Source organism: Lepidochelys kempii, chromosome 8 (assembly GCF_965140265.1).
Source record: "Lepidochelys kempii isolate rLepKem1 chromosome 8, rLepKem1.hap2, whole genome shotgun sequence".
Classification (NCBI taxonomy): Eukaryota; Metazoa; Chordata; order Testudines; family Cheloniidae; genus Lepidochelys; species Lepidochelys kempii.
Window position 1 is genome coordinate 16,893,016 of NC_133263.1, and position 19,135 is coordinate 16,912,150.

The window sequence follows — 19,135 nt, forward strand, 5'->3', positions numbered from 1 at the left end:
AGACAAGATTTTTATTTATGTTTTTGAATGTTACATTTTCCAAGAGGATATTAATACATATCTAAATATGCAGTATAAATGCATACGAGTCAATTTCACATTAATTTACATCACAGTTATTGGACAAAGGCACTTTAAAACCTAGAGACATTTCTGTATAATCATCTTTATCCTAAAAACTATTTTGGACTGCCAAATATGAAATGACATTGCAGTGCAGGCCTCCACTCTTTTGGGGAATGATGCAATGGATTTGTAACCTAAAATAAAACACATGCCCCATGCTTTCCACCAGCAAAAAAAAAAAAAAAAAATGGTGGGAATGGAAGACCAAAGTTACAATATCCATGAGTATTGAAGGAATCTTAGGAGGAATGCGTTACCAGGTGCTCAGAGGTGACCAGGCACTCAGATATTATGATGGGCTATATGAGAACCTAGAATATAAGTCACAGAAGAGGCTATGTGAAGCACTAAAAATCTTGGGGGAAATCAGGGATCATTGCCGTTAATCATCTGGGTCTTCACACAGAAGGCCTACTTCAATTTGCTGATGTATTGATACCCTGCTGTATGCACTGTACTGCCTTGTCCTACACAGAGATCCATCTCTGAAAAACCAGAGTCCAAATGTACAGAGTAGATGTACATGGGTATCTGCTAGCTTGAGGGAACTGGGACAGTATATGGCTCCACTCCTCTTCAGGACAATTTGTACCCCAGTTCCTGCTTCTTTCCACCTCCCTAAGCTGTCCAGCAAAGGATACATTTTAAAATATCACACTGAAATGCTTTTTCAGCTGGTTTTGCATTGTAGTGTGTAGGACATTCCTTCTGAAATGAACAATAATAATACCATATACTAATATTTCACTGTTTATCCAGAAGAAACAAATTTTAACTTGCTTACAGAATATATAGGAGCATTACTCAGCAACATTATACAATACTGTAGGACAGTGAGCAAAGAATATCTTTCTCATTTTAAAATGAAGAGGACATTTAAGTAGATCTGAATGTAATTTCCTGTAATATAATATGATCAGCATAGCAAGGCATTACCTTGCAAGGTGGTGCAATGCCTTGCTTATTACCTTTTAAACATCAGAGTATTTGTTATCTGGTCACTATTCATAAAGCTTGCAATTTGCTAGAAAGTTGTAAATCAGCAGCAAAAGCAGAAATCCATGTTTGTTTTAGGTGAAATATTAAGTTCATATTGCTCATTGTCCTAGTGTCACTGCAGTGCACATGCATTCATTCAGATTTTTAAATTAACACATTTTTAACAGATTTGTATACAATAGAGCAGATGAAAAATTCATTGCATTTCCACTTGGATATATCTACTTCTGTTTCCAGTGTATAATGGTGCTAGGAAAAATTATTATTGACTCATGGTTCTGCTAGCTACAAGTGCTACTGAGACTGAGCTAGTGCAGAGCCTACAGCTTCATGCACAGGAGGCCTTCCAGAGTGGTGGAAGTATGAAGCTATCATACTTCCACATCTTGCTTACCTGGCTTCTTCCCTCATTAACATAAGTGATCCAATGTGATTGAGCAAAATGATGCATGATTTGTCCCTTTGGTCTCCTTCAAAGCGCTGCACAGAAGTTTCTTAGGCCATGTCTAAGCTAGAAAAATGTGTTAGCTAATGCATTTTGACTTGCATTTTAACACACTAGTGTAGATTGGGTGGTCATGGTCAACCTTAGGTTAAACCTTGTCTTCCCTAATGTATACAAATGTAATACATTAGACTGGATGTCTTTTTAAAAGCTATGACCTAGCTCAATGAGAAGTTAGAGATTGATGGAGGAATCAGTGGATCACATCTATGGAGTGCATTATGCTGGTAGCCAGACTAGATGATTAAAATGGTCCCCTCTGGCCTTAAAATCTGTTAAACACCATTTCAGACACTTCCTATTGTCTAGTGAGGTGTGACAGCATACAGAGTATGTCTGTGCAATGTATGTGAACGGTGACTACAGCAGATTCTGATTTCTAGATAACGCAGAAAGGCTTCGGGTTCTTGAAGTGTAAACCACCTAGAAGCAATTCTAATTACTAAAAACAATATTCTTATTTTTTGTACCACTCTACCACCTCTAATCTACACTCAAACTGAAAATATATGTAAGTGTCTTGTGGTCAGATTAGTAACAATGTTATTCTTACATTTTAGAAGTGTATATAGCATGCTGACCAATCCTGCACTGAACCACTTCCTAATGCTACTCTATCAAACCTGACCCAGAGGACTGCCTATCCTAGCATTACCACCACTGTTACCACTACTGGAGCTGCACTGATGGCCGGGCTATGGTGGGAAATTTGAGGGGGGGGGGAATCCAGTGTAGATGACGCAACCAGAGCAAATATGCAGTTCTAACTGTGCATCTGTTCAGTCCTTGGTTTCTCTGTTCAGCTCAGATTGCCCATGTGGGTTCCAATGCATTTAATCTGGGATACTTTTTTCCTGATGTGAATGCCGGTCTTCTAGGAGCTGTACTAAGACCACTAACTCATTTCACATAGGCCACAGAAAAGCTATTATATTCTGGTTATTTACTATGAACCTAAACAGAAGGCATACTGGTGATATTTGCTCATTTGATTTTAAATCCCCAGGTGGAATTCATGGTGTACATGTATCCTAAATCCTTTGCATGCTCACTGTATCAAATCTATACAATAACACTTTTCATACAAATGTCTTGTGTTATTTTACAAAAGAATGACATATAAAAGCAATTTAAAAGGTTAAACTAATAGGAGTATGTTTTTGTTCATCTTAAAACTTTTCCAAAGGCAGAACAGCAACCACAAGTGGATAAGGAATTAAATCAGAATAAGAGGGAAAAGCTCTTTCCACAAGCTTAGAAGTTTTAATTTGAGGAGGTTGTAAATGGCTTGGGGGAAAAAAAAGGTAAAAAACAGGGTCTAAAAAGCAGAAGCAAGATCACAGAGGTCCAATGTGGCTTCCCCATGAAGTATCCTCGTATGAAATCAAATTCTGCTCTCAGTTACACCAGGAAAACTCCACTGACATCACTGAAGAATTTGGCCTAGAGTCTTTAAAAGTCAATCCATAGCTCTGTGTGAGAGAACTGGAAACCTCTCAAAACTGATGTAATGCCGTCTGGGGCCCACTTCTGGTGAATATCCAAAAATATTAATATCAGGTGAATGCAAACTTATTCCATGAACTGCTACAGTATTCCACAGATCAGAATGATTTGCAGTTGTCAAGACATTGGGCTAAAAAAAAAAGTATCAATAAGTGATGAAACACTCCTCGAGATGCTAAAACTCACAGTATAACAATAGTTCAAGGATAGTGACTGGTAATGTTGACAGCCTAATACGGGTATTAAACAAAGTTCATTATGTAATGTATGGATGTAGATAGTATTTAATCTAGACAGCCATTTGACCATTAAAGATATAGTTGTGATCAGAGAAAAAAGAAAAAGAAAAGTGTGTGCATTTACAATATTCTAGAATGAACATCAGAAAGGCCTTTCTGCCAGCACTGAAGGACTTTCTTGTGGACCACCAGGAACAAAACAAAAATACTGTAAATCTGTCTTTTCTTGGCATTATTCTGGCTCTACAGAGAATCCTATTTTTAAACTTCAAAACTGTGTGTATTATGATCTATCACAGATCATAAAACACATAATTTTGAAGTTTAAAAATGCATAATGTGAATGGAAACAGATGTAGATAAGCGGGCCCAGAGTTTTAATAGGAAAAAATGTAGCACCCACACTAGAAGTATGGAAAACCAACAGTAGTAAAATGCTGCCGTGTAAATAAGTTTAAATACTGAAGGAAAATTCCTTAGTTACAGACTGCTGACAGGGAGTTATAAGAGTAAAACTGACAAATGGGTCACAGATATGGAGGCCACTGAAGACAGAACTAAATCATTCTTAATGCTAGAAGTAGGATAGAAAAAACCTGATTGAAAGTTTTTCACATAAATCATTTGCTGAGATGCTCATGAAACAAGATAGCAACGATCTTCTCCAAAACCTTCATGAAATCAGAGAATGAATTGGCAGCTCGCAATTAATTGGGGGGTGGGGGTCAAGTTTCAGATGATATAGGGTACTTTGTTCAGATAGGACCGAAGAGTATATTAGGTAAGAGATTGATTTAACGGTATTTCAGGTTACACGGTTAAAGCACTCAGATAAGCCATGGATGACATTCCTGACTTCTGCAGTAATTAATAAAGGTAATGTGAATGAAAAATCAGATGCTGAATAACAAGAACTATACACCAACATAAAAGGAATAGGAAATGAACACATGGTGACTGAATACACACAGTGGTCATTTTGTCAAAACAACAGCAGAAGCAGCATAAAACAAAAATTTACGAATTAAATATTTGCAGATATCAGGAATTATGAGACTGCTATTCAGAATTTTAGAAAATGAAGAGCTTGAACTTGGAAGCAGGTTAATAATTGTACTAGATCATATCCAAAAATAATAAAATCAATCACATTTTCCTTAGAACATTTTGATAATACTTCCAAACAGAATGGGGAAGGTAATATAAGTAGCTTTCCACTAATTCTCCAGGCCACCCAGCAGCTTCTTAAAAACAAAACAAAACAAAACAACTTTACATTCAGTTGAGTAGACCTATGGCTTTGCAAGAGGGGTAGTACTTGAAAGCAAAGTGAAAATAAAAATTATGAAAATGAGAGTTATGCAAATTTGCTGCCTTTCCATGAAAGGCAGTGAATCACACAATTTTTAATGCTTTACACAAGCAATAATCGTCAAGGTCACAGCTGTTTTACAAAGAGGTCAATTGTATTTCCTGTCAGTTTGTAAGTGCCTTAGGTCAGTTCTCAAATAAACATCATGTCCTTCAGCCAGTCATTGTCGTGAATCAGTAGCTTTCCAGGTGAGCCAGAATGGAAAAAGAACGTTCCCCAGCAGCTGTTTTCACAAGCACAGTAACAAGTATGCTTAAGAATCTCCAATCCTGCAAGCTCCTTCACATGCACTGTCTTCTGGGTAACTTCAGTGGGGCTCTGGTGGCATAGGGGTCATGCAGTGCATATGAGCCTGTAAGATCGGGACCATAGTGTCCCAACAGAAGGTCTGTCATAGTGTCTGAAGAAGGAGTAGCAACCCTTGGTCCTCTCCTTCATCCTTTTCAGGCTAGTACAAATCCATTTTACTTTACTACTTCCTCCATGTCTTCCCCTGTCCATACTCCCTTCCACTGGTCCTGATATCCTTCTGCCTCAGTTAGATTTATCCATTGCCCTCACCTGCACCCACTTTGTGCTTCTCTACTGCCCCCCCTCCCAGCCTCCAAGATGTTCCCAATTATGTCTGTTGGTTTGCTCCATCTTGCATCTCTGGATTAAAATTCCTGTTCTGTCCTAGAAACTTCACCTTCCCTAGAACCTGCTTTCCAACAGAGCCCTGTAGTCTGCTCTCTCTGCCCCCCAAAATGCTGGAGCCTTAGGTATCCTTAAGGCTCACTCAGCTCCAAATGAAATTAAGAGTCTTTCCATGGACTTTAATGGGAGATGAATTGGGGCCTTCGATAGAAGTCTGGCATTGAACTCAACCAGCTAAATGGAGGTAAAACAGGTTAGCCTGGATCTATACTAGGGAAAGGACTGTGATTAGATTGGGTTAGCCAACACATGCTACACTTAAAAAAGAAAAGGAGCAAAAGAGTGAAGTAAGTGTGTGTGCGCACGCATGCCAGATAGCTGTGCTGGTGTGAAGGATCCAATTCTGTGAGCGACTGAACCCTTTTCAATGGCAGAATCAGGCATGAATAGAAGAGTGAGATTACAGGAAAAGGAAATTGCTCATCAGAGACAGGAAAATGTGCACAATGAAACTTAAAATCTCATCATATAATCAAATACAAAATGCAAGTAATGCCAAGAGCCTGCCTATGTCGAGCCACCAAATTCATCATAGCCTTATAATGAACAAAATGCAAGTTCATACCTGGCTAATGAACCAAAACATAGGGCCGGTGTAACTTGACAGATCCATTGACTCCAATGGAGCTGTGCCTAGTTACGCCAGCGAGAATTTGGCCCATAGTGTTTACTGGAGGAACAAAAACAATGTTGAGTGCGGAATCTAGCAGTCACTAGGATTTGCATTGTAAAAACATTGAGGTGTTTTTGTTTGTTTGCACTTCTTTTGTAAAAAATACAAGACATCTCAGCTGTGTTTGGAGATTATCTTGAAAAGGTTTAAGTTCTACTGAAGAGGCTTTCTGAAGAGTCGGATATAGTACAATAACAAATGGTTGAAATGCTGTGACAAATAAGACAATAGAAATGCTTTATAAAGAAACTGGAGGAAACTTAACTGGTTTAATTGAGGAGGAGGAGCAGCAGCATTTTGAAGAAGGCATTAGGGATGAAGTCACATACACCAGTGCACACAAATAACTTTGTTGTTTTTAAGTTTTGTGGAAACATCTGGCAACAACATGCAGCAAAGAGGAAACTTTTCTGTTTTGTGCATCAATATCTTGCTGTGAAGAGAAGAAAACTTTAGCTAATTACAGGATGCCTGCACAAGAACCACCACCTTTATGTTTCACAACTAATTTTTCCTGTGATTCAATGTCTAATATAAAATTGGTAGGGTGTAATGTGGGGATAGAATGGATAGAATACTGTGCAAGACAGATGAAATTCAGCTATTGGCAAAGGAGCCATACAAGGATCTTTGTGCTGCAGACCCCCCGCCCCTTCCCCCCACCAATACTGTATTTGGCAGGGCAAGGAATGAATTGGCTATGCACTGAGGCTTTCATACCCCCTGCATACCCTCTTCCAGCTTTGAATACGCTGGTATTGAGGGAAGTGCTGAGAGAGGGGCCAATGATCCAGAGGCCAGGAACATCTGCATAAAAGAGATACATATATAGCCATATGTTAGAAGTTGTACAGCACCCAACAAAAATAGCTAATTTTTATATGCTTCTGTGGAAGAGTCTGGAATGCTTCAGTAAGAACAGTGTTGTAACAGGAGCAATAAAGTGGAATTCAAAAACAGCTATGATGTTAATACAATGGACATTTGAATTCATAGATTCTAAGCCAGAAGGGATCATTATGTCCATCTAGTCTGACTTCCTGTATAACACAAGCCAGAGCACTTCCAAAATAATTCCTAGAGCAGAGCTTTTACAAAAACATCCAATCCTGATTTTAAAATTGTCAGTGATGGAGAATCTACTGCAACCCTTTGTAAATTTTTCCAATGGTTAATTACACTCACTGCCAAAAAAAATTTATGCCTTCACAGTCTGAATTTGTCTAGCTTCACCTTCCAGCCATTGGATTGTGTTATATCTTTGCCTGCTAGATTGAAGAGCCCATTATTAAATATTTGCTCCCCGTGTAGATATTTATAGACTAACCAAGTCATCCCTTAACCTCCTCTTTGTTAATTAATATACATTTGTATATTGTAGTGTAATCCTCATGTGAATGATAAATTTCAGGAATATGGAACACAATAGATGTTTACTTGTTTTAAAGTCAGTCCTATCTTTCTGAGTTAGTAATTTCAGGAAAAGTTTAAGAAATTTGGAACCTACCACATTAAAGTAGAATTCTAAGTGAATAATTTGCTAATGTAAAGGAATTCAGAAACCAACACTATGCAGTTTTAAAATTCAGGTTCATAAGTAATATGTAGGAGAGGAAAAAGCAAGTGAGAGAAAATATTGTGATCACTGTGTATTTTCTGAAATGTCATAACTTTTAAAAACATCTTTCTCTACTCAAAATAGGAAAGCACTATGTAATGTCTTTGAATATTTAAAAAAAAAATCCAAATTTTAAAACATGCTGCAATAAACCGGTACTGATTTAGGTCCTGATCCACTGCAACACCGAAAGACCTTGGTCATCGGTGCGTGGGATCAAACCTGGGATCTCTGGAGCAAAATGCATGAGTCTACTCCATGAGCTAAAAGCCACATGGCCCTTAGTTAAGGCTGTAGCAGACTCATTAGTCTCTAGGTGGTCTCGGTGCCACTAGAGGGGACATAGCAGCACACCCAGGAGGTGTGTGGGTTACACAACCACCAGTGGAAAGGCTTCTATTAACATATATGCATTCTGGATCAGGCCCTTCATACAAAAAGAACTTATCTTTTTTTAAAAACTCAGACCCAAACAGTACAATTCTATTCTACAAAGAGTGAAGTAAACAGCAAACAGATGGGAGCTGAAACTTAAAACAAGTTTTCCTACAAACAACAAGAAAGCACAGTATAAAATGAGTTTAATACAAATCCCTTATCTACTGGATCTTTATATAAAGCTTTGGGGGGAAAATCCTCTGTTTATAGGGGGCCTTCCTTTTATATCCTGTTTTCTGTGTTACTCCTCCACTGTGTTTTATTACTTGGACATTTACAAAAATATAGCTTTGATGGACCATCAGTTTTAAAACAGGTGTAGTTGGTGACTTTAGTGGGGAGCTCTCCTTAAAAGTCAGGGGCTTGACAGGGTCCTTGAATTTTAGGATTACATCTGTTGCTTTTGTTTATTGTCATCTGATGTCAGAGGCTGATATCATAGTTGGTTGGTAGAGAAATGATTATGACAGAAAGATTTAACTTGAGATGGGAAGTAAGCAGGAGGAGAAATAAAAGCAAAATAATTATGTTGTATCAGTACTGAAGGAATTAAAAGATGACCTAGATAATAAGACACTGCTAAGTTCTTTGGGGCAGGGACCATCTTTTTGTTCCGTGCTTGCACAGCGACTGGCATAATGGGGTCTTGGTCCATGACTGGGACTCCTAGACACTACGTAGGTAATATCAACAACAAATAAATAATAATCACACCAGTGTCAGAACCTGTTTCTAAATCACTGTTTTAAAAAATGTCACAGTCATCAGCATCTTTCCATGTACAGTCTCAAAGGAATATATGATTCCTATTCTACGTCTGTTAGGACCCTCCAGATCTCTCACTGAGTTCAGTAGCAATCTGGGGTGCCATAAAAAGGCAGAAGGCATTACCCTGCAAAATGCTGACCACCCTGAACTCCCACTGACTTGAATGGGAGTTGAGGGCAGTCAGTATCTTGCAGTATCAGGCTCTCAGTAGGTAAATTATTTACAGCAGGACCAGATCAGAGTTTTCTCTATTTTTTTTAATTTGACTTTCTCTTGTTCCAACAGCTTAATTTACCTATTGGTAATTTATATCGTAACAGTGCCATTAAACTATTCCCAGAGTGACAATTCAAATACATTCTGCTCAATAGCTTGCTATAATCACATATGTGTAATTGGAATGCTTTTTAAAAACCTGAATGCAGGAATAAAGAATCCCTCTGTCCTTAAACCCAGAATCAGACATTCCAGTTTCCATCTCAGATGCTCAAGCTAGTACAATTTGTAAATGCCTCATATTACAGAATTATGGTAAAAGTTGCTTTGAAAGAATAAAGCAAAATCAGTTAGAGCCTTTTGTGCAATGAGAGTGGCCAAACATCTATTAAGATGCACAAAGATCATCCACAGCTATCTGTGCCACAGCCATTTAGCTTGAAATTTTTAATAAAAATCAAACTGCTTCCAACAAGTGCTGGCAGCCTACACAGCACAGAGGCACATTAATCCACAACTCTGGCACTGCCTGAAAATGCCCCGCCTACTCTGGCAAGTCTACTTTTAAGTCTGGCTTTTAAGGGCATCTACAGCCTCCTTCATAAGTCTCATATCTTGACCTAAAATTTTTAAATCAGGGCTAAGAATAGACTAGTGATACTGCTCTATATGAGATAAATCTAACCTTTAGTATTGGTATTGCCATAGGGCCTAGGATCCCCAGGACCCCATTGTGCTAGGCACTGAGATTGAGAAAGGGTTTCTCAGCAAAACTGCTATTTTCAAGCAGTCATAAATTTCTCAGAAAACAGTTATTTCAAGCTGAAAATTTATATTCATGGTCTCGGTGATTTTTTTTGGGGTGGAGGAGAGGACAGGATTTGCATTTAATATTTTGCAGGGCTCAGGGAATTAAAAAATAACTTCATTTTAAACTCTGAAACTTAGCATGTCAGTTTCCAAAGAGAACTATTTTATTTTCCCCCTTTCCTCCCCTCCCCCTTTTTTTTTGCAGTGGGGCAGGGAGGAGGGAGTGGAACTATTCAAATTGACAGGGTTATTCACTAGTATAAATGATGTATGTAATACGGTCATTATGGGGCAAATCCTGCAGCTCCCTACACAAGTGTGAACTACTCAGGGGAAACCACTGTATGCAGGAGCCATATCCCTGTTTTGTTCTCTAACACAGCGTGATACTTGTGTATCCCTGTCCAAATACATATGCACAGACTGGCATATATATTACAAGGATAACAGAGGCAAACCAGAGAATGAAGGTCAAATTCTGTCCTGACTTAGGCCTTGATTCAGCAAGGCACGTAAGCATGTGCCAAACATTGAGTGCTTTAGTATCATGACTTCCGTGGAATACTCAGTTGCTTCAATTAGGCACCATCCTGAATCAGTGCCTTAGATCTCAAAGAAGGGCAACATATTGCAGAGAGCTTTACACCACATAGCAACCTGCATCCAAATTACAAAGGGACAATAATGACAGATGGGGGCAGAAATAAAACCCCAAACATTGTGAAACCCCATTGCGGGTGGACTGTACCTACTTCTGAGAGACACTTGTAAGACATTAGGACTAAGACATTAGGCTGAGACTTGGGAGATCTGTGTTCAAGATAGTTAGCCTCTTTGCCTCCGATTCCCATCTATACAATGGGGATAATATTTGCCTTCCTCATCTGCTAGGTCACTCCAATCCTTGACTCTGGGAGCCAGCCTTACCCTGCTTTGCTGTGAGAACCCCCACAGCCTCTGGCATGTAAGCTGTTTCCTGGACTGTGCAGCTGAATGACACTAGCCAATATCTCTGGTCCCAGACACAACCCTAGGAACCTCTGTCTTGCAGTGTCCAGTTATGCCCACTGGATGCTGCAAGCTTATATGAGTTCATCAATTTAACAAAGAAATTATTGTTATCCTAAGGGAAGCCTCTGCCACACTTAAAACCAAATGCACTGCTTCAGGTAGAACAAACACACAGACTTATAAACTATTAAGGTAGATTTTAAGTGATTATAAGTCAAAGCACAACAAGTCAAATTTGGTCAATGAAATAAAAGCAAAACACATTCTACGCTGATCTTAACACTTTCAGTGCCCTTACAAACTTAGATGCTTCTCACCACAGGTTGGCTGGTTGCCCTTCAGCCAGGCTCTCCACTTTTATCAGCACTTCAGTTGCTTGGTGTGATGTCTGTGGATGTAGGTGGAAGAGAGAGGCAGAGCATGGCAAACGTCTCTCCCTTTTATCATATTCTTCTTCCCTGTTGGCTTTGCCTGCCCCCCCGTCAGAGTCAGGTGAGCATTATCTCATTGCAGTCCCAAACTGATCAAAGGAAGGGGGGTGACTCACTCGAGAGTCCAACAGATCCTTTTGTTGCTGCCTAAGCCAGCGTCCTTTGTTCCTGTGAGGCTGGGCTGGGTTTGTCCCATACCTGCCCTGAACTGCGTCTCTGCTTGGAGAGTTTTTGCCTGGGCTTATTTTAAGCCATGAGGATACATTTTCAGCCTCATAACTACATATATGAAATTATAACCTATAACGTTACTATAACAACAATGCTCAGTGCATCATGAGCCTTCCGAAGGCACCCAACATGACAAACTTTGCACTGGATACCACACAATCATTTTACAAGGATGAACATGGGGGTGCTGGGTGTTCCCCTGAGGTACAGAGCATCACAGAGGGTTTTTCCCCCAGTCAGAAAAAATCAGTTTTTTTTAATCAAGATGTTTGAAAAAACCTAGTGCTTTTTCAATTTTTTTTCATGAAACATACTTAACCATTTTCCAACCAGGTCTATTCATGGGGGGAAAAAAAAGGAGGTCAACTGTGAGATAATTTAACAAGAAACAGTGACATACATTTTAAGAGCACAGCATAAAACAAAACAGGAAAACATATAAACAGAAAATGAAAGCATCATGCTTAAAATATTATACATACAGTTCTCTCCCCCACTCACGGTTGTGAACTTTGCATCACAGTCATATCATGACACACAGGTAAAAGACATTTTTTCCCAGTGAAATCAAACATTTTTTGGTTCTGAGTAAGATTTTGAAGCACCAATTAAAAAAAGGCAGACAATTTAATTGCCAGCCCTTGAACTCATCTATTTTCAGCAACAACAACAAAGTCTTACAAACTAGTGACAAGAGGAAAAGTGATTACTATACAAATGTTGGAGACTGAGTGGAGAGGGGAAAAATAAAATAGCAGACTTCAAATTGTGGCTGCATGCCAGACAACAAAGAAGGAAATCTATGAATTCAAGGTCTCCATATCTGTTATTTTCCTTTGCTAATACTTCCACCAGGAAAACAGTGCAAAAATCAACTACCACCCAGCAAAGATATCTCTACTTTGGGAGAAGTGTGGGAGGGGAATTGTGGGAAAGACAGGAAGAATCCCTCAGTGGAATTGAAATAAAATATCAGAGTCTTTTCCTTCTATCAAAATGCTTGTGCACACATCACCACATCCTTGGGCATACATCTCAAGGAAATCATTTACATAAATACAAGGGATTACACCGCCTAATACAATCTTCAATTTGTGTCAAATGTCAGCAAACAAAGCAAGCACAACTCAGAGGGGGAGAAAGTATCCATTAATATTTATTGTATGGAAAGAGCTGCTTAATGCATACTTTGTAAGAGAAGTACTACAATAGAAGCCAACAACAACATAAAAAATACTGTACTAGATGACTAGTGCCACGTCCCCAGTAAGGAAGGGATTAACTCCAGCTTTCCTTCCCTTTCTCTCCACACACATGGATACAAGTAGGTGCTCAGGGCATGCATATGGGATGGACTTTATACCTTGATTCAGAGATCTGTGCAAACTTGAGACCAACGGTGATTTTTCTGGCTGTTTATTTTTGCTTGTTGTAATTTGTTTTAAAGTATAATTATAAAGATTTGCTTCTTCTGAAGCATCCTTGCTGATTACTGCAGTCTTCTTTCTCCTGGATAACATCACTAGTTTACAGTAACCATTCTCTCTCCATGTTGTATCATCACATGATAGCAGCGAAGGCATTTGTGCTGCCTCCTATGAGAAAAGGTTGGTAGCAGAAGAGATTACTGTGAGGGACCCATCATTTTGTAATTCACTTCCCCACTCCTTGGTTTGAAATAGACTGAATTCAGCGACTTTCATGGCACTCTGCAAAGCCTGTATTTTCCCCTAGGCATTTGAAAAGGAGCCTGGGGGTGTAATTCAAGATTTTGAGTCTCCTGGTTTGCAGGTAGCAGATTATATTCAATTATACTGCTGCATTTCAGTTATGTTTGGGCATTTATTTTTCTGGTACTTTTAAGTTATATCAAGGGTGCCAAGAACACATGGATACATGCTGGTTTTGCGTGTGTGTGTATACACACTTATCTAAATAAATACATTACTGCAAAATATGCAGGACCAGATTCTGAGGTGGCATAAATCTGTGCAGCACCACTGAAGTCAACATAGCCATGTGGATTTACACCAGCAGAAGATTTGTCCCCAAATGTGGATACCATGGATTCTGAACTCCTTATTCATTGACACCAACAGGAATTTTATCTGAGTACAGACTGAAGTAGCAGGACTCCTTATTTAGGCTAATGGTCCAACTGAAGTCCATTGCATTACTCTGCTGAGGAAGGGTTTGCAGGAGTTGGCTCTTGATGTCAGTGTTAAACTTTTCCAAAAAAGATTGCTATTAAAAAAAATATTGCTCCATTGTTTTTCCATGCATTATGTGAAACATATTGGTTAATTTTCATGTAACAGAAGGTTGCACCCATTCTGTCACAATGTGAGAGGTTATGTAAGGGGAAAGCGCTGCAGGGGAAATGATTTACGAGGCTACAGTAACAGCAGAAAGGTCCGGAGTTATTATTTGCAGTGAATTATTGTAAACATTTCCTGCATAAAGATCTCTGGGCTGCGAACACTACACAAACTAACAAAAACCACTGTGCTACATATTATTACATCCTTTACTTCAGATGGGGATATCAAAGCTTGTGCATCTCTTAACTTGCAAAGACTGCCAGATCACCATTTACCTACAGAAGATTATTACATACAAACCAAAGTATTTAAGTCTCTTGTTTCCACAGCACTACTCTTTTATGGGTATATTGATGGTATCAATCCTCTGTCACCTGGATCTACCGTTGGCCACTTCAAATTATTCAGTGAGTGCTCTTACCCTGCATTTGATTTAGCTGGAGAAGCAAAGGGAAATACTGACTGCCTTATTTCTGCTCCAGACCATTTTGGAATTGACAAGTTTGGAACTGACAAGTGCAAAATAAAATAAAGCTAAGAGAAAAATACATGAAAAACTGACAGAATTAAGGATATTTTTAAGTGATTGATCTCTAGGCGATTTGCTCTGCTCTGTCCAGCAAATACAAAATAACTATGAAGTCGCTTCCAGAAAATTAAGAATACTAATTACAGAGCACTTTCCATGTTCAGTGCACTGTACAGATATTAGCTTCCTTTAGCAATGGGAAACACCTAATGACTTCAGAGGGAGCAGAATCAAACCCTTAAACCTCTCAACAGCACCTTGAAATAGGTAAGTAATATATTCCCCATTTTACAAGTGGGGAAACTGAGGTACAGGGTGCTGAGTTTTCAGCTGCAGCCACACTGTGCATGGCAGTTTGGGGGAAGGGAGAGAGGGTAAAGATATTTACTGATTTTATACAGCTGATTGTGGATCCAGCTTGACACCTGGTGTAATTTAGAGTAGACTTGTAATGCCTTCAAGGGGGTGTTCCAGAATCACTGGAGATCAATAGCACTCAATATGCCTCCCCCAGCTCTACATCACTTGGCAATTCTCCTGCACTGGGGAACAGTGTAACACCAGAGATCCTATTCCTGACCTCGAACCACTAGATTGCACCTCCTTTCAGACATGGTTTTATCCATTTTTTTTATGGTTAATGGGCCTATAAATTCAGTTACTGCACACTTAACACACATTCTTGACCTGACTGTCCACCACCCTACACCAAGTGGGTACAAACTCAGTGTGAAATATTACCATTTTAGTTTGGTACCATGATACATTCACTTTGCAGCTATACATTGTCAGCAATAAGAAAAGGAGTACTTGTGGCACCTTAGAGACTAACACGTTTATTTGAGCATGAGCTTTCGTGAGCTACAGCTCACTTCATTGGATGCATTCAGTGGAAAATACAGTGGGGAGATTTATATACACAGAGAACATGAAACAATGGGTGTTATCATACACACTGTAAGGAGAGTGATCACTTAAGATGAGCTAATACCAGCAGGAGACCGGGGGGAAGGCGGGGGGGGGGGGAAGAAAATCTTTTGTAGTGATAATCAAGGTGGGCCATTTCCAACAGTTGACAAGAACGTCTGAGGAACGGCGGGGGGGGGGGGGGGGAATAAACATTGGGAAATAGTTTTACTTTGTGTAATGACCCATCCACTCCCAGTCTCTATTCAAGCCTAAGTTAATTGTATCCAGTTTGCAAATTAATTCCAATTCAGCAGTCTTTCGTTGGAGTCTGTTTTTGAAGTCTTTTTGTTGTAATATTGCAACTTTTAGGTATGTAATCGAGTGACCAGAGAGATTGAAGTGTTCTCCGACTGGTTTATGAATGTTATAATTCTTGACATCTGATTTGTGTCCATTTATTCTTTTACGTAGAGACTGTCCAGTTTGACCAATGTACATGGCAGAGGGGCATTGCTGGCACATGATGGCATATATCACATTGGTGAACGAGCCTCTGATAGTGTGGCTGATGCGATTAGGCCCTATGATGGTGTCCCCTGAATAGATATGTGGACACAGTTGGCAACGGGCTTTGTTGCAAGGAGAGGTTCCTGGGTTAGTGGTTCTGTTGTGTGGTGTGTGGTTGCTGGTGAGTATTTGCTTCAGGTTGGGGGGCTGTCTGTAAGTAAGGACTGGCCTATCTCCCAAGATCTCCCAAGATCCCAAGATGACCCAAGAGTGATGGGTCATCCTTCAGGATAGGTTGTAGATCCTTGATGATGCGTTGGAGAGGTTTTAGTTGGGGGCTGAAGGTGATGGCTAGTGGCTTTCTGTTATTTTCTTTTTGGGGCCTGTCCTGTAGTAGGTGACTTCTGGGTACTCTTCTGGCTCTGTCAATCTGTTTCTTCACTTCAGCAGGTGGGTATTATAGTTGTAAGAATGCTTGATAGAGATCTTGTAAGTGTTTGTCTCTGTCTGAGGGGTTGGAGCAAATGCGATTGTATCATAGAGTTTGGCTGTAGACAATGGATCGTGTGGTGTGATCTGGGTGAAAGCTGGAGGCATGTAGGTAGGAATAGCGGTCAGTAGGTTTCCGGTGGCACCCTGACAGGAGGATTGTCTGGCTATGTAGACTCCCTCCTCAGGCCCTACGCTACCAGCACTCCCAGCTATCTTCGAGATATCACTGACTTCCTGAGGAAACTACAATCCATCGGTGATCTTCCTGAAAACACCATCCTGGCCACTATGGATGTAGAAGCCCTCTACACCAACATTCCACACAAAAATGGACTACAAGCCATCAGGAACAGTATCCCCGATAATGTCACAGCAAACCTGGTGGCTGAACTTTGTGACTTTGTCCTCACCCATAACTATTTCACATTTGGGGACAATGTATACCTTCAAACCAGCGGCACTGCTATGGGTACCCGCATGGCCCCACAGTATGCCAACATTTTTATGGCTGATTTAGAACAACGCTTCCTCAGCTCTCGTCCCCTAATGCCCCTACTCTACTTGCGCTATATTGATGACATCTTCATCATCTGGACCCATGGAAAAGAGCCCTTGATGAATTCCACCATGATTTCAACAATTTCCATCCCACCATCAACCTCAGCCTGGACCAGTCCACACAAGAGATCCACTTCCTGGACACTACAGTGTTAATAAGCGATGGTCACATAAACACCACCCTATGCAGGAAACCTACTGACCACTATTCCTACCTACATGCCACCAGTGAACTGGAATTAATTTGAAAACTGGATACAATTAACTTAGGCTTGAATAGAGACTGAGAGTGGATGGGTCATTACACAAAGTAAAACTATTTCCCGATGTTTATTTCCTCCCCCACCCCCCACCCCACTGTTCCTCAGACGTTCTTGTCAACTGCTGGAAATGGCCCACCTTGATTATCATTACAAAAGATTTTCTTTCCCCCCCACCCTCTCGCTCTCTTGCTGGTATTAGTTCATCTTAAGTGATCACTCTCCTTACAGTGTATATGGTAACACCCATTGTTCATGTTCTCTGTGTATATAAATCTCCCCACTGTATTTTCCACTGAATGCATCCGATGAAGTGAGCTGTAGCTCAGGAAAGTTTATGCTCAAATAAATTTGTTAGTCTCTAAGGTGTCACAAGTACTCCTTTACTTTTTGCAAATACAGACTAACATGGCTGCTACTCTGAAAATTGTCAGCAAGACTGCACAAAGTGTAGGACAGTGGAGTACCAAGCCTATTGCCCTCCATGGGAGTTTTGGGTATGCAAGTGCTGCAAGATCAGGCCCTGGGCTGCTAATGAAACATTGTAAATGGATGAATGAGTTAACATAGCAATAGGGAGAGGGAGGTGAAGAGAAAGCATATGTTTGAAGAGAAGGCTAACAAGTGGATTCGTGACTCATCAGTTAGCTTTGAAGTAATTTGTTTCAATTTTGGAAAACAAATGATGCAGATAAAAAAAAGAGGAGCGACTACTCCATGCAGAATGAATGTTTTAAGCTTATCCCAGCACAGGAGGAAGTTGAAGAAAGAACTGTTTAAAAATGCAGGGAATATGGTGAATGGGTATGGCTGGAGAGTGGGAGTCAATATTGCTGGATTCTTTTCTTAGCCAGGTTGTTGACTTTCTGGAGGGTCGTAATTGTCTCAGGAGCTTAAATCCCATTTTCAAAAGAGATGTAAGCACTTAGGCTCCAAAGTCACTCAGGTGCTTTTAAAAAAATTACCTTTAGCCTCTCTATCCCTAAGTTTCCTCTTTTATAAACCTTATTCACTACACGGGGCTGATACAAGGCTTCATTCAGTAATGTTTATAAAGCACTGGGAGATCCTCAGATGGAAGGGACCAGAGAAGTATTATTAATAGTGATAATTATTAATACTAATTGTTGAGATTTTTTTGTCTCTTGTTCAGATGGGGGAAGGAAGAATCTGCAAACAGCTGCATATAAATTCTGATTTCTATGCAGAGGTCTGTAGATTTGAACATATTGCCACCAATGGTCCTTTTATGCTTGTATGAAAGGTCAGGACACACCCTTCATACTACTACATAATGAGGCCCAAGACTTGAAGTGATTGCAAAAGAAACAGGCATTAATTTAAAATCTCTTTACCAGAACACTATTTGGTACAGTTCAACATAACAGCTCCTGAAGAGCAGGGGTTAAGAGACAAGAAAATTAGATGCCTGGCGATGGCAAAAGCCTGCATCTCTCAGATTAGTCTGACTAGTAACTAACTGTAGGTTGCAAGGACTTCCAATTGCCTATTAATGCTGTCAGCTCTTATGAGAGAGGTGTCTCTTTAATCCCTCCTGAATGGTACGTCTTAAAATGGTAAATGTAGTGCTGCTTAGCAGCTGAAATACAGTACAAACTGATAGAGTTTGTTTTAGTGAGACACACATACAAGCTGATTTTGGGTGCCCAACCAGCTGCTACAATATTTGAGAGTATAGAATGCAGTCTCCTATTCATCCTGAATGAAAGTGAAAGCAAGCTGAACAGCTCCTTTTGTACTCATCCTTAGCCCTGGTCTACACTAGGACTTTAGGTCGAATTTAGCAGCGTTAAATCGATTTAAACCTGCACCCGTCCACACAGTGAAGCCCTTTATTTCGACTTAAAGGGCTCTTAAAATCGATTTCCTTACTCCACCCCTGACAAGTGGATTAGCGCT